The following is a 15,875-nucleotide window of genomic DNA, read 5'->3' as shown; positions in this document are numbered from 1 at the left end:
TGGGTCCCCTTTCTTGTTTTGTTTGATGAGTGTGGTTAAAGGCTTATAAATCTTGTTTATCTTTTCAAAGACCCAGCTCTTGGTTTTACTGATGGTTTTTAATTTTTTAAAAATTTATTTCAGAGAGGAAGGGAGAGCAAGAGAGAGATAGACATCAATTATGAGAGAGAATCACCGATTAGCGGCCTCCCACACTCCCCACACTGGGGAATGAGCCTAAAACCCAGGCATGTGCCCCGACCGGGAATCAAACAGTGACCTCCTGGTTCATACGTCGAGACTCAACCACTGACCCACACCAGCCAGACCATTGATCTTTTGTATTTTTTTTCAGGGGAGACTACCTGACTTTTAATGGCACAGCCCTAGGCCCCAGCAAAGCAGCAAGACAGTGAGCTATGCAAAGTTGTTTATCAGTGACATAAACAACTCTAGAGGATGGCCCTATTCCCTCCCATTCCCCAAGCTTATGACTGGGCTCCATGCCAAGGAACTTTGGGCCAGCTCAGTCCCACTCCAAGCCTTCATAACAGATGTGCCTGGTCCCAGCCTTGCTTCCAGAGTCGGTGAATGCAGAAGCAGCAGGAAGAATACGGTCTAGTCCAACTCAAATACAGAAACTTTTGGACTTAAAACTCCTACTTGGAAAAGGAGTGAAGACTCATATCCAATAGCTGGACAGACTGGTCCAGGATTCAGTCATCATTTCCTCCCTATCCTGGATTCCCCTTCGGATCTTACATCAAGGTCCCTGGGGTCATGTTTTCTGAGTCTGGCAAGGGATCCTTGGCAGGTCTCACCTTCAGCCATGGAAGGGAAAAGGACCATGAGTAGCAAATAGGGCAGAAGCGTCAACAGCTGCAGCAGCAGCAGCAGCACAAAGAGGAAGGCAGCAGAGGCTCAAGTACTCACCGAGGGAACAAGAAATCGTGCAAGGAGACTGTTTATTTCTAAAGAATTTTGCAATAAACATAGTGAGTGGGCTCCAGACAGCTGGTCTATTTTTCTCCCTCATCCTCGTCCTCATAGGAGTTGATGCCTACTTCCTCATAATCCTCCAGGGCAGCCATATCCTCCAGGGCCTCTGAGAACTCACCCTCCTCCATGCCTTCACCCACATACCAGTACACAAACGCCCTCTTGGCATACATCAGGTCTAACTTGTGGTCCAGACAGGCCCAGGCCTTGGCAATGGCGGTTGTGTTACTCAGCATGCTGCACGCTGCACCTTGGCCAGTTCACCTCTGGGCACCACAGTTGGTGGCTGATAGTTGATGCCAACCTTGAAGCCTGTGGGGCACCAGTCAACAAATTGAATACTGCGATTGGTCTTGATGGCAGCGATGGTGGTGTTGTCATCCTTGGGCAGCACATCTCCATGGTACAGCAGGCAGCAGGACATGTACTTGCCATGATGGGGATCACACTTCACCATCTGGTTAGCAGGCTCAAAGCAGGAATTGGTGATCTCTGCCACCAACAGCTGTTCATGGTATGCCTTCTCTGTGGAGATGACTGGTGCATAGGTGGCCAGCGGGGAGTGGTTGCATGGGTAGGGCACCAGGTTGGTCTGGAACTCCATCAGGGCCATGTTGAGGGCCCTGTCAAAGCACAGGGAAGCTGTGATGGAGGAGATGATCTGGCTGATGAGGCAGTTAAGGTTGGTGTAGGTGGGGCGTTCAATGTCCAGGTTGTGGTGGCAGATGTCATAGATGGCTTCGTTGTCCACTATGAAGGCAAAGGCTGAGTGCTCCAGGGTGGTGTGGATGGTCAGGATGGAGTTGTGGGGCTCGACCATGGCTGTGGAAACCTGGAGGGGCTGGGTAGATGGAGAACTCCAGCTTGGATTTCTTGCCATAATCAACAGAGAGCCACTCCATCAAGAGTAAGGTGAAGCTGGAGCCGGTTCCCCCTCCAAAGCTGTGGAAGACCAGGAAGCCCTGAAGTCCTGTGCACTGAGCTTGCGGATCCGGTCCAGTACGGGGTCAGTGATCTCCTTGCCAATGGTATAGTGACCACGGGCATAGCTGTTCGCAGCATCCTCTTTCCCGGTGATGAGCTGCTCTGGATGGAAGAGCTGCCGGTATGGGCCATTTTGGATCTCATCAATTACGGTGGGCTGCAAATCCACAAAAACTGCTCAGGGCATGTGCTTTCCAGCTCTGGTTTCACAGAAGAAGGTGGTGAAGGAGTCATCTCCTCCACCATGGTCTTGTCACTGGGCATCTGCCCATCAAGCTGAATCCCATGTTCTAGGCAGTAGAGTTCCCAGCAGGCATTGTCCATCTGGACACCTGCCTACCCCACATGGATTGAGATACATTCATGCATGTTGAATCCGGGTGGTGGGTCTCACATAGAGTTCGGGTGATGGATGTCAGCAAGAAGTGCCTGTATTGTGTGTGTTTTTTTAAATATATTTTTATTGATTTCAGAGAGGGAGAGAGAGAGAGAGAGAGAGGGAGAGAGAGAGAGAGAGAGAGACATCAATGATGTGAGAGAATCATTAATCGGCTGCCTCCTGCATGCCCCATCCTGGGAGTCGAGCCCACAATCCAGGCATGTGCCCTGACTGGGAATCAAACTATGACCTCCTGGTTCATAGGTCGACACTCAACCACTGAGTCACACCAGCCGGGTTTTTTACTGTTTTTTTAAGACTTGATTTTGTTCATTTCTGCTCGGATCATTATTTCCTTCTTTCTACTCACTTTGGGCTTTTTTACTGTTCTTTTTCTAGTTCCTTTAGGTGTAAGGTTAGATTGTTTATTTGAGATTTTTCTTTTTCCTGGAGCTATAAATTTCCCTCTTAGGACTGCTTTCACTGTGTCCTATAGATTTGGAGTTGATTATTTTAATTTCTATTTATCTCAAAGTATCTTTTGATGTCTTCCTTGATCGCATTGTAAACCATCCATTTATTGTTTAGTAACATGTTATTTGGCCTCCATTTGTTTGTGTGTTTTTCAGTTTTTTTCTTGTAATTGATTTCTAGTTTTATTCCATTGTGGCCAGAGAAAATGCTTGATATGATTTCAATGGTCTTAATTTTATTGAGACTTGTTTTGTCTCCTAACAACTAGTCTACCCTAGAAAAGATTTCATGTGCACTTGAAAAGAATGTATATTCTGCTGCTTTGGGGTGAAATGCTCTGAAAATATCAATTAAATCCATCTGGCCTAGTGTGTCATTTAAGGCCACTGTTTCCTTGTTGATTTTCTGTATGGAAGATGTACCTATTGATGTCAATGGTGTTAAAATCACCTACTATGACTGTATTATTGTCAATCTCTTTCTTTATGTTCATTAAGATTTGCTTTACATATTAGGTGCTCCTATGTTGGGTGACTAAATGTTTATAAGGATTATATTCTCTTGTTGGCTTGATCCCTTTATCATTATACTAGAGGCCCAGTGCACTGGTAGGGTCCCTTGGCGTGGCCTGTAGGGATCCGGCTGAAACCAGCATCCAACATCCCCCGAGGGATGTAGTAGTGAGGGAAATGGCAGGCGGCCAGGGAGCACCCGGAGCCCAGGGCCAGGCGCTGTGATGCTCCTGCTCATCCCGGCCCTGCTGTGCCTGCTGTAGCCACCACTAGGTAGGCTCACTGCGGCTCCACTGCAGTCTCTGCGCGCCCATCCTAGGAAGATACCCATGCACCCATGACTGAGAAGTGGCCGCAGGCTTACACCCAGTCGGTCCCGATGCCGGTCCCAATCCTGGTCTTGGTCTGGTTGGGGGAGGGGCACACAGGGGAGTGTCCGTGGGAGAGGCTCACGCCACCACAGCTGCACTTGCCAGTCGTGAGCCCAGCATCTGGCACCTGTTGGTCAGCTGAGCAGCGCTCCCACTGTGGGAGCACACTGACCACCAGGAGGCAGCTCCTGCATTGAGTGTCTGCCCCCTGGTGGTCAGTGCATGTCATATTGACCAGTCAACCGGTCAAAAGGTCAAGTGGTTGACTGGTCACTTAGGCTTATATATATATATATATATATATATATATATATATATATATATAGAGAGAGAGAGAGAGAGAGAGAGAGAGAGAGAGAGAGACTAAGGGCCCAGTGCACGAATTCATGCACCTTGAAAGGAACTGTGAGCCATGAGGTTATGGTGGGCACAGGGGTGGGTCTCAGCCCATCCTCTGCACCCCCGCCCAGCCCCTCCTGTCGCGGCCCTCGGTGCCCTCTCTGCCGGCAGCTATGCTCCTGCTGCAGCTGCTCCCATGTGCTGACGGTGCTGGTCCCACTCGCACCCGCAGCTGGTGCTGGAGATGCAGCTCACACCCGCTGCCGGCACCTGGTGCCTGTCCCAATCGCTCGGCACTGTCAGTGGGTGCGAGCAGCGGCTGCCGGCCCCAATCGCCCCTCAGGAGCAAGGGGAGGTGGAGATGCCCTGAAGGGTGATTGGGGCCAGCAGCTGCCGCTTGCACCCACTGATGGCACTGAGCGATCAGGACTGGTGCCAGGTGCCGACAGCAGGTGCAAGTGGTGGCTCCAGCACTGGCTGCGGGTGTGAGTGGCAGCTGCTGTCCCAATCATCCCTCAGGAGCAGGGGGAGGTGGAGAAGCCCTGAGGAGCAATTGGGGCCAGCAGCCACTGCTTGCACCTGCTGATGGTGCTGAGCGATCCGGACCAGCTCCGGGTGCCGGCAGCAGGTGCAAGTGGCAGTTGTGAGTAGCAGCAATGGCGCCAGCTGCAGATATGAGTGGGGCCGGCACTGGCAGCAGGTGCGAGTGCTGGGCGGGACTGCGGTGCGCAGGAGCAAAGAATATTCAGTAATCACCAGCGGCTCGCCCTGATGACAGTGATTGGCGCCCACCTTGGTCTGGCATCCCCGCTCACCTGCTCCATCATTCCACCATGGCCAACGCCCGCCATGTTCCACGCACATCCCCTAATAGCGCACATCATAGCAACCGCTTGTTCGGTTGTTCCAGATGTTCCCCTTATTTGCTAATATGTTTGGTCTATTTGCATATTAGCCTTTTATGATATAGGATAATGTTCTTCTTTGTCTCTTATTATAACCTTTGTTTTAAAGTTCATTTTTTAAGATACAGAGGTCCCTTAGACTATTGCTACCCAAGCTTTTTTAAAATTTTCATTTGCATCAAATATTGTATTTTTATCCCTTTACTTTCAGTGTGTGTCTTTCATTCTGAGGTAGGTCTCTTGTAGACACTATATATATGGATCTGGGTTTTTTATACATTCAGGAACCCTATGTGTTTGATTGGAACGTTTAAGCCATTTTCACTTAAAGTGATTATTGATAGGTATGTATTGTCATTTTATTCTTTAGAACTATGTTCCTCTTTTTTTTTCTTTCTTCTTAAAAACACTCCTTTAACATTTCTTATAATACTGGTTTTATGGTGATGCACTCTTTTAGCTTTTTCTTGTATGGGTAGTTCTTTATTTCTCCTTCAATTAAAAACAATAGCCTTGCTGGGTAGAGTAGTCTTGGCTATAAATTCTTGCTTTTCATCACTTTGAATATATCATGCCAGTCCCTTCTGGACTAAAATTTTTCTGATGAGAAATCAGCTAACTGCCTTATGGGAGCTCCCTTATAGGTAACTTTCTCTTGCTTCTTTTAAAATTTTCACTTTGTCTTTAACCTTTGGTGTTTTATTTATTTTTTAAAAATATATTTTATTGATTTTTTACAGAGAGGAAGAGAGAGGGATAGAGAGTTAGTAACATCGATGAGAGAGAAACATCGATCAGCTGCCTCCTGCACACCCCACACTGGGGATGCGCCCGCAACCAAGGCACATGCCCCCGACCGGAATCGAACCTGGGACCCTTGAGTCCGCAGGCTGACGCTCCATCCACTGAGCCAAACTGGCCTCGGCAACCTTTGGTGTTTTAGTTGTGATGTATTTCAGTGTGGGCATCTTTGGGTTCATCTTGTTTGGGACTCTCTGCTTCCTGGGTTTGTGTTTCTTCTTCAACAGGTTAGTGACATTTTCAGTCATTATTTCTTCAAATATGTTCTCATTCCCTTGCTCTCTCTCTCTACTCCTTCTGGTGCCCCTATAACGTAGATGTTATTACACTTTATGTCCCAGAAGTCCCTTAGACTATTCTCATGTTTTTTTTAATTCTTTTTTCTTTTTGCTGCTCTCAATGGGTGTTTTCTGCTACCTTGTTTTCCAAATAACTGATTTGAACCCAGGCTTCAGCTAACCTAATTGTTCATTCATTCTAGTGTATTCTTCATTTCAATTACTGTATTCTTTTTTTCTGACTGGTTCTTTTTTATGGTTTCTATGTCCTTTTTGTGTTTATTATATCTTTGTTTATGTTCTCACTGAGTTCATTCATTCTTCCCCTATGTTCCTTGAGCATCCTTATAATCATTGTGTTAAGGTGTTTATCTGGTTCATTGCTTGCTTCCATTTCATTTTGTTCATTTTCTGGGTATTTCTCCTGTTCTTTCACTTGGAGCATGTTTCTTTGTTTCCCCATTTTGGCTGCCTCTCTGTATTTGTTTTTGTGTATTAGGTAGATCTGCTATGTCTCCCTGTCTTGGTAGGGTGGCCTTATGTAATATGTGTCCTGTGGAACCTAGTGGTGAAGTCTACCTGATTACCTGAGCTGGGTGCTCTGGGAATATCCCTTGTGTGGGTTATGTGAGTCTTCCTCTTGTAGTTAAATTTTTATTGATGTTGGCCCTTGCATGCTTGGGATTAAGCCTTTGGCTGCCTCACTGTGAGGATTGACCCACTGCTGTGCAGATGCTCACCACACAAGTAGAAATCACCTCAGCAGGCTGTGATGCCTGCCAAGATCTCCCTTTGGATATGTTGCTTGTGGAACTAATTGGATCCTGTCCTGATGTGATCTGAAGCCCACCACCAGGTGTGTTGGTTCTAGGACCTCTTGTGGGGACTCCAATGCTGTTCAATGTCAGATGCTGCTTGTGGCTGGCCCTGGGCCATCTGTTTGGAGCTACATGGTGATCCACAGTTTGTGGCGCTGCCTCTGATAGAAGTGGGTGTGCATGGGAAGCATCAAGATGCACACCAAGGCTGGCTTCCACCAGCACTGAGCCTTGGGGCAAGTCAACAAAAGGCCCAATACACTTTGAGATCCACCTGCTGACTGCCCATTAGGCTAAGTCACTGAAAGAGCCTCTGACTATACATGAGTTGTGGGAAATAGGCTCTCAGGGATGAGTAGTGTTTCTCAAATTGATACAGATTCAATCTTGGTGCTAGTGCTGGGTCTGAGGCCACTCAGCAAGAACCCTAGGGTACACCAAGGCCAGCTGTCACCTGCCATATACCCACAAACCTTTGTGGTGGGACAGGGTCTCAGGGAGTTATCAAGTGAGGCCAGCAGAGTTCAACAGCCCAAGTAGACCAAGATTTAGCTGTGAAAGGAAGGCTTTGCATAGGAATGGTGGCGCTGGTTGGGCATGGAAGGGAAAAGTGGCTCCCCATCCTAGAGCCACACAACTCAGTCTCCAACTCTGGCCAGACCTCAAGAGCCCTAGGTCAGCAGGGCATGGTCACTGGGAGTCCATAGGGTGGGGCTAGTGGGTCTCCCATGGGGGCAGGGCAGTGCCAGTCATGCTCATGGGAAGGGGGAATGGCTCCCACCCCAGAGCCACACAACTCAGTCTCTGACACCCACTGTATCCACCTGGACCTTTATACCGGGTAACTCATCCGCAGGGTGTGAGCTCGTCAGGGTCAGGCTAGTGCATTCCCCCAGTCTCATGATGTGTAGAGGCGATTGCTCAACCCAGGAAAGATGGCATCTGTGGGCAGTGTGGGAAAGGGCCTCAGCTCAAGGACCCTGGCAGTTGTCCCTTCAGCTGTCTTCCTAGAGCCACACAACACAGTCTGTTCTTACTGGACTTTAGTCTGCTCTAACCCACCCTTCCTCTGCCTGAACCCAGGGTGAGTGGTTGTGAAGGAGATTTTGTGCACTTACCCTTTAAGAGGGCACCTGGGTTTCTAGCAGATTCCCATCTCTCCCTGGCAGTCAGAATCCCTGCTGATTTTCACAGCCAAATGTTATGTGGTCTCCTCTTTCCAGCTCTGGTGCTTTGAGCTTGGAAGCCCGGTGCTCCTTAGGGGGTCCTTTGCAGCTGAGATATCCTTCCAGATTCTTAGCTGCCTCACATGGGAATGGGGCCAGCCCTTTTTGCATCTCTGCCCTTCCTACCAGTGTCAATATGGTTTCTTGTGTGAATTGTTGGTTATAAGATTTCTGTTCAACTAGTCTTATTCAGGTTGATTGTTCTATAATTTAGTTGCATTTCCAGTTTGGTCCTTGGAGGAGGTGTTTGTGGCTTCCACATACTCTGCCACCATCTTGGATCCCCTGTACTTCCAGTTGTTGTTGTTTTTTTCCGCTAAGGGCATTTATCACTATTAAATTGCTCTTGCTATTAAGTTGTTCTTTTTAGATAGACTCTATTATTTTGTTATCCTTCTCAGACCCCATTATCTGCATATTTGATCAGCATGCCATCTAATGTCTTTATCCAAATAAATGATAAACCATACTGAGAGGCCAGAGACAAAGTTTGGAAATGTGCATTGAAGTCCTACCTCCAAATTCATTCATTTATACAACAAATATTTCTTGATTATGTTCTACTATGTACTGGACACTCTTATACATACTGGGGATAAAGTTATGAGCAAAACAGAGGACAAAGTCTGTCTTTTGAAGAGATTACATAAGATTGGTGGTGACAAATATTAAACTAGTGCATAAATAAATTAAACATTTATCACTTAATTAGCAGACCTTGGGCTAAATCATTCACCTATTCAATAACTGTACTATATACATTTTCCAACTTTTTCACAAGGATATCATAATTGACTTTCTCAATGCTTTGCTGGAATCCAGATACACCACGTTTACAACATTCCCTTGCTTTACCCATTTATATTTACTAAGGTCATTTCAGAAAAGAAAATGAGCTTAGTCTGCCTTGAACTATTCTTAGGTAAAGGGTTTTATAAACCCTTTGTGATCACTAGTTTCCTTTTAGGTCTCATGCAAACCATCTCTTCCCATAATGTATTCTGGAAGCTTGCCTGTGAGTAACATAAGTCTACCTGTCTAAACCTTGTGATACATATCATCTTCCCTTTTAAAAGGAACATATCTTTCTCTAAGCTTCCAGAATCTTTCTTATTCCTCATGGCTCCCCAAAGGTTACAAACACCAATGCATAGATCTTGTCTACAGGTTCTCTGAACATCCTGAAATATAATTTGTCTGGGCCAAGAGACAAAATCATTTAAAGAACCTTGATGATTTCTTACAACTTCTTATTTATTATGATCCTCAATTCCCTCTTGTCTGCTTAACCCATTCCAGTCTGATGGCAGAGAAGAATATAATGAACAACATAATCTGATGAACAAAAATAGAACCAGAGATATAGAAGCATCGAACAGACTGTACAACCTATGAGCGAAGGTGGGGGTTGAGGGGATAAGAGATCAACCAAAGGACTTGTATGCATGTATATGAGCAAAACCAATGGAAACAGACAGTAGGGGTGGTGAGGGCTTGTGCTTGGGGGAGGGGCTAGTGGCGGAGAGATCAATGGGGGAAAAAGGAGACTCATGTAATACTTTAAACAATAAAGAAAAAAAGTAGGAATTAAAGAGGTCCTCTTTATCTTTATTGTCTGGCAACATCATACCATTTCATTCTTCATTTTCTACCCTGTGACACCATTGGGATTCTTTTTACATGTACTTATATTATGTTTATAATTTTGAAAACTAATTTTAAGTAAAACAAAACTATCTAGACCACCTTGCCCCAGCATAACGTCAGAAGTCTCCTGTGGCCTGGAGTGGGGTGTGTGCTGGGCTGCTCTGGGTCAGAGTGGCACAGTACCTCACCACAGGCTCCCAGATGTCTGCAGTGAGTGCTCACCAGAGAGAACTCCCACACCATGCCTACTTTCTTACACACCAGGACACAGCATCCCACACCCCAGGACCCTGCTGTGAGTGCAAGCTAGGGGGACCCTGGCACCCCCCAGGGCCCCAAGACTGCTGCCAGTCTGACTCAGAGCAGCCCAGCACACACCCCACTCCAGGCCACAGGAGACTTCTGACTTTATGACCCAGAGCAACCTGGTGCCCGCTCCATCCTGGGCCCCAGGACAGTGCTACAGACGTGACCTGGAGCAACCCAGCATGTACTCCACTCCAGGATATAGGAGAGTGCTGTCTTTGCAACCCAGAGTGAACCAGTGCCTGCCCCATCCTGGCCCCAGGACAGTGCTACCAGGGCGACCAGGAGCAAACTGGCGCACACCCCACTCTGGGACACAGAACAGCACTGTTGGGGCAACCCAGAGCAACCCAGCATGAACCCCACTCAGGTCCACAGGAGAGTGGTGTCTTTTCAACCTGGAGCAACCCAGAGAACACCCCACTCTGAGCCACAGTACAGTGCTGCAGGGGCAACCTGGAACAACTCATCATGCATCCCACTCCAGGCCATGGGACAAGGCTGCTGTTGCGACCCAGAAACACCCAGTGCACCCAACCATGGGCCACAGGACCACACTGCAAGTGCACTTCCAGAGAGGCCTAGGGCACCTCTCTGATGCGGGTGCCAGGGCCACACAGTGAGTCCTCATGGGGAGTCTCACACCAGAGGAACTGTGCATGCAACCCTGCCTCCCTGAGCATCTGAAACAGACAACTGAGGGACCAGATCTGTGGGTGAAGGGGATACACTTCAGAGCAGAGACAATAAAGGCATGAGACTCAAGGCAGACCCAGCCACTGGGCTAAAGAATACTGGACCATTGTACCGATAGGGGCTTCAACCTCTCAGACCTGAAGTAGGGGGCTCAGGGCCAGAAATAGACAGAAAAAATGGGGAGACCGCCTGGCCAGTGTGACTCAGTAGTTGAGCATCGACTTATAAAACAGGAGGTCACAGTTCAATCCCCATCAGGGGTTGTGGGCTCCATTCTCAGAGTGGGGTGTGTATGAGCAGCTGAACAATGATTCTCTCTCACCATTGATGTTTCTATCTCTCTCTCCCTCCCTCTCTCCCTTCCTCTCTAAAATCAATACAAATATATATTTAAAAAATTGGGAGACAAAGAAACAATCCCAAAAGGAAAGGCAAGGAGGAACTGCCAGAAAACAAACTAAGTGTAATGGAGGCAAGCAATATGTCAAAGAAAGAATTCAGAGTAATGGTTATAAAGATGCTCAACCGTCTGAATGAGAAATTCACCAAAAATGTGTAAGAACCAAGAGGAAATGAAGAATGACATAGCTGCAATAAAGAACACAATGGAAGGTTTCAACAAAAGACCAGAGGAAGTGAAGGACCGAATCAGCAAGTTAGAAGACAGTGTAGCCAAAAATATCTGAACAGCAATTGGAAAGAAAAATTTGAAAGCCAGAGGAGAGTTTAAGGGAGCTTTTGGACAACATGAAATGAAGCAACATCCACATAACAGTGGTGCCAGAAGGACAATAAGAAGAGAAATAAATAGAAAACCTATCCTATCTAATAAAAGAGTAATATGCAAATTGACTATCACTCCAACACACAAGATGGCTGCCCCCATGTGGTCAAAGATGGCTGCCCCCATGTGCACATAAGATGGCCATCACAAGATGGTCTGCAGGGGAGGGCAGTTGGGGGCGATCAGACCAGCAGGGGAGGGCAGTTAGGGGTGACCAGGCCTGCAAGGGAGAGCAGTTGGGGGGGGGGGGGCAACCCAGGCCTGCAGGTGAGGGCAGTTGTGGGGGACCAGGCCGGCAGAGGAGGGCAGTTAGGGGTTACTGGGCTGGCAGAGGAGGGCAGTTGGGAGGCACCAGGCCTGCAAGGGAGGACAGTTGGGGGGGAACCAGGCCTGCAGGGGAGGGCAGTTGGGGGGACCAGGCTGGCAGGGGAGGGCAGTTAGGGGCAATCGGGCCAGCAGGGGAGCAGTTAGGCATCAATCAGGCTGGCAGCGGAGTGGTTAGGGGGTGATCAGGTTGGCAGGCAGAAGTGGTTAGGGGCAATCAGGCAGGCAGGCAGGCGAGCAGTTGGGAGCCAACAGTCCTGGATTGTGAGAGGGATGTCGACTGCCCTCAAGGGGTCCCAGATTGGAGAGGGTGCAGGCTGGGCTGAGGGACACACACACCCCATGCACGAATTTCATGCTCTGGGCCTCTAGTTTTAAGAAATAATGACAGAAAACTTCTCTGGTTTGGGGAAGAAAAAAAGTCACACAAGCACAGAGAGTCCCAAACAAGATGAATCCAAAAAGACCCACACCAGGACACCTCATAATTACGATGGCAAATGTTCAGGACAAAGAGAGAATCTTAAGGGTTGCAGGAGAGAGACAGAAAGTTAACTACAAGGGATCTCCCATTAGACTATCAACTGATTTCTAAACAGAAACACATCAGGCCAAAAGGGAATGGAATGAAATATACAAAGTCATGCAAAGCAAGGGACTGCATCCAAGAATACTCTATCCAGCAAGGCTATCATTCAAACGTGAAGGGGAAACCAGGAGCTTCGCAGACAGAAGAAGGCTAAGGGAATTTATTACCACCAAGCCAGCAATGCTAAAGGGACTGGAGTAAAAATCAGAAATAGAAAGGGAAGAAGGAACACAGACATAAAGAATAAAAATGGCTACAAACAAGAACCTATTAATAATAACTTTAAATGTAAATAGATTAAATGATCCAATGAAAAGACATAGGGTGGATGAATGGATAAGAAAACATGACCCATATATCTGCTGACTACAAGAAACCCACCTGAGAACAAAGGACTCACACAAACTGAAAGTGAAGAGATGGAAAAATTTTTTTTCAGGCAAATGAAAATTTAAAAAAAGCTGGGGTAGCAATACTTATATCTAACAAAATAGACCTCAAAATGAAGGCAGTAACAAGAGATAAAGAAGACCACTTCATAATACTAAAGGGAACAATACAACAAGAGGATATAACTCTGAAAAACTTATATGCACCCAATATAGGAGCAACCAAATACATAAAAAACCTTCTGGAAGGTATCAAGGGAGAGATTGACAGCAATACAATCATAGTAAGGGACTTTGCTACCCCATAGACATCACTGGATAAATCTTCTAGACAAAAAAATCAACAAAGAAATGGCAATCTTAAAGGACTCACTAGATCAGATAGACTTAATTGACATCTTCAGAACATTTGCCCCAAAGCTACAGAATATACATTTTTCTCAAGTGCACATGGGACATTCTCAAAGATAGACCACAAATTGGGACACAGGCAAAGTATCTTCAAACTCAAGAAATTTAAATCATATCACGCATCTTCTCGTATCACAGTGGCATAAAATTAGAAATCAACTACAATTAAAAAAAAAAACATTTGAAGGTAAATAGCATGCTATTAAACAATGATTGGGTTACCAAAGAGATCAAAGAACAAATAAAAAACATCCTGGAAACAAATGACAATGGAAACACAACAATCCAAAATCTATGGGACACAGTGAAAGCAGTGCTGGGGGGGGGGGGGGGCCGGGGAAGGAGGGAGTTCATAGCATTACAGGCCTACCTAAAAAAAAGAAAAATTGTAATAAGTTATCTAACCCTACAACTTAAAGAATTAGAAAGAGAGCAACAAGAAAAGCCCAGCATAAGTAGAAGAAAGGAAATAATAAAGATCAGAGCAGAAATAAATGACATAGAGACAAAAGAAAACAATACAAAAGATCAATAAAACCAAGAGCTGGTTCTTTGAAAGGATAACCTCTAGCCAGGCTCACCAAGAAACAAAGAGAGTGGACCCAAATAAACAAAATCAGAAATGAAAGAGGTAAAGTAACAATTGACTACACAGAAATACAAAGATTTGCAAAAAAAAAAAAATTCTATGAACAATTCTAATCCAACAAACTGGACAACCTATATGAAATGGACATATTCCTAGAAAAATATAGTCTTCCAAAACTCAATCAGGAAAAATCATAAAATCTGAATATATTGATAACTACTGAGGAAATTGAAACAGTAATTTAAAAAATTCCAGCAAACAAAAGCCCTGGTCTAGATGCCTTCATGGGAGAGTTTTACCAAACACTCAAAGAAGAAATAAAACCTACCCTCCTCAGACTATTCCAAAAAATTCAAGAGGAAGGCACACTTCCAAGCTCTTTCTATGAAGCCAGCATTACCCTAATCCCAAAAACAGATAAAGATGCTACAAAGAAAGATAATTACAGGCCAATATCCCTGATGAATATAGATGCTAAAATCCTCAACATAATCCTAGCAAATTGCATCCAACACTACATTAGAAAGATCATACACCATGACCAAGTGGAATTTATTTTGGGAATGTAAGGCTGGTACAATATCTGCAAATCAATAAATGTGATACATCACATAAACCAATTGAAAGACAAAAATCACATGATCATATTAATTGATGCAGAAAAAAAGCATTTGATGAAAATCCAACACCCTTTCTTGATAAAAACTCTCAGCAAAGTGAGAATAGAGGGATCATACCTCAACATAATAAAAGCCTTGCCCTGACTGGTTTGGCTCAGTGGATAGAGCGTCAGCCTGCGGACTCAGGGGTCCCAGGTTCGATTCCGGTCAAGGGCATGTACCTTGGTTGCGGGCACATACCTGGTAGGGAGTGTGCAGGAGGCAGCTGGTCGATGTTTCTTTCTCATCGATGTTTCTAACTCTATCCCTCTCCCTTCCTCTCTGTAAAAAAATCAATAAAATATATTTTTTAAAAAAAAGATTCCTTTAAAAAAAAATAAAAAAAAAATAAAAAAATAAAAGCCTTATATGACAAACCTACAGCCAACATAATACTCAATGGTCTTTCCCCTAAGAACAGGAACAAGACAGGGATGCCCACTTTCACCATTCCTGTTCGACATAGAACTGGAAGTGCTAGCCATAGCAATCAGATTAGAAGGAGAAATAAAAGGCATCCAAATTGGAAAAGAAGAAATAAAACTGTCATTACTCACAGATGACATAATATTGCACGTAGAAAAAACCCTAAAGACTCCATCAAAAAACTACTAGATTTAATAAATGTATTTGGCAATGTAGCAGGATACAAAATTAACACCCATAAATCTATGGCATTTTATACATCAACTAGAGGCCTGGTGCATGAAATTCGTGCATGGGGTGAGGGTCCCCTCAGCCCAGCTTGCACCCTCTCCAATCCGGGACCCCTCAGAGAAGGTCTGACTGCCAGTTTAGGCCCAATTCCCGGGATTGGGCCTAAGCCGGCAGTCGGACATCCCTCTCACAATCCTGGACTGCTGGCTCCTAACTGCTCACCTGCCTGCATGCCTGATCACCCCTATCTGCCCCCCCCCCTGCCAGCCTGATCACCCCTAACTGCCTCTACCTGCCGGCCTGATCGCCCCTAACTGCATCCCTGCTGGCCTGGTTGCCCCTAACTGTCCCCCCACACCGGCCTGGTCACCCGTTACTGCCCCCCCTGCTGGCCTGGTCGCCCCTAACTGCCTCCCCACCGGCCTGGTCACCCCTCACTGCCCCCCCTGCCAGCCTGGTCGCCCCACACAGCCTTCTGTTCAGTCGTTTGGTCATCCCTCACTAACCCCCCTGCTGGCCTGGTTGCCCCATGCAGACTGCTGTTCAGTCGTTTGGTTGTCCCTCACTAACCCCCCTGCTGGCCTGGTCATCCCACACAGCCTGCTGTTCAGGCATTTGGTTGTCCTTCACTAACCCCCCTGCTGGCCTTGTCACCCCACGCAGCCTGCTGTTCGGCAGTCTGTCCAGTTGTTTCGGTCGTGATGGCCCCTGGCTTTTTATATATTAGGATTATGAACTCACAGAAAGAGAATCTAATAA

The 15,875-nt window shown here is 46.2% G+C and overlaps 1 pseudogene; it reads right to left on the bottom strand.

Moving 5' to 3' along the window:
- Positions 1-998: 998 nt before the first annotated feature.
- Positions 999-2,331, bottom strand: LOC103299111 (tubulin alpha-4A chain-like; annotated as a pseudogene).
- Positions 2,332-15,875: the final 13,544 nt, after the last annotated feature.

The sequence above is a fragment of the Eptesicus fuscus genome, chromosome 1, assembly GCF_027574615.1.
Source record: "Eptesicus fuscus isolate TK198812 chromosome 1, DD_ASM_mEF_20220401, whole genome shotgun sequence".
Taxonomy (NCBI): domain Eukaryota; kingdom Metazoa; phylum Chordata; class Mammalia; order Chiroptera; family Vespertilionidae; genus Eptesicus; species Eptesicus fuscus.
The sequence above is the reverse complement of the archived record's forward strand: the minus strand, read 5'-3'. Positions and strand labels throughout refer to the sequence as shown.